This window comes from Alligator sinensis, unplaced genomic scaffold (assembly GCF_000455745.1).
Source record: "Alligator sinensis unplaced genomic scaffold, ASM45574v1 scaffold1979_1, whole genome shotgun sequence".
Classification (NCBI taxonomy): Eukaryota; Metazoa; Chordata; order Crocodylia; family Alligatoridae; genus Alligator; species Alligator sinensis.
Genome location: NW_005843419.1, coordinates 23,772 through 24,299, shown reverse-complemented (window position 1 = coordinate 24,299; position 528 = coordinate 23,772). Strand labels below are relative to the sequence as shown.

Genomic DNA, 528 nt, shown 5'->3' with positions numbered 1-528 from the left:
GGGGGGGGGGGGGGGGGGGGGGGGCAGGTCGCTGTCGTGCTGAGTGGCCCCTGAGCTGCAGAGGGCCCTGGTCCTTCTCTCTGCAGCAGCTGCGCCTCCTAAAGCTGCTCAGGAGGGCTACTAGTGGGCTGGGTGCTGCCCCAGTTCCAACGCAGCACCTGGCCCGATCCAACTGTTCCCTAAGCCCACCCAGGGAACAATACCCAGCAGGCAGGCTCAGGGAATGGCTGGATCAGGCAGGGTGCTGTCTCCGAGCTGGGGCAGCACCTGAAGTAAGGAAGACATCAGTCATAGCAAAGAAGCTGCAACTTATTACATGGAAGAAGGAAATACAAACACAATATCAAGGATCTAATACAGGATTACGGAATTATATGATATCTGAAATGGACTAAAGGCCCAAGCCTGCAGAAGACACATGCCTCTTAATACCTATTTCTGTCTGATAAATGCAGAAGAAGCAGAGAGAGAAGTCAATCTTATCGAAGCCACACCGAAATCAGCACAAACCTCTCCAAAGCACGGACT

General features: G+C 53.8%; 1 protein-coding gene across 3 annotated transcripts in view; it reads right to left on the bottom strand.

Annotated features, from left to right (window-relative positions):
- PIK3R4 (phosphoinositide-3-kinase regulatory subunit 4) overlaps positions 1-528 on the bottom strand; it is a 39,811-nt gene that overhangs the window by 26,993 nt on the left and 12,290 nt on the right. The gene's annotated exons all lie outside the window — the stretch shown is intronic.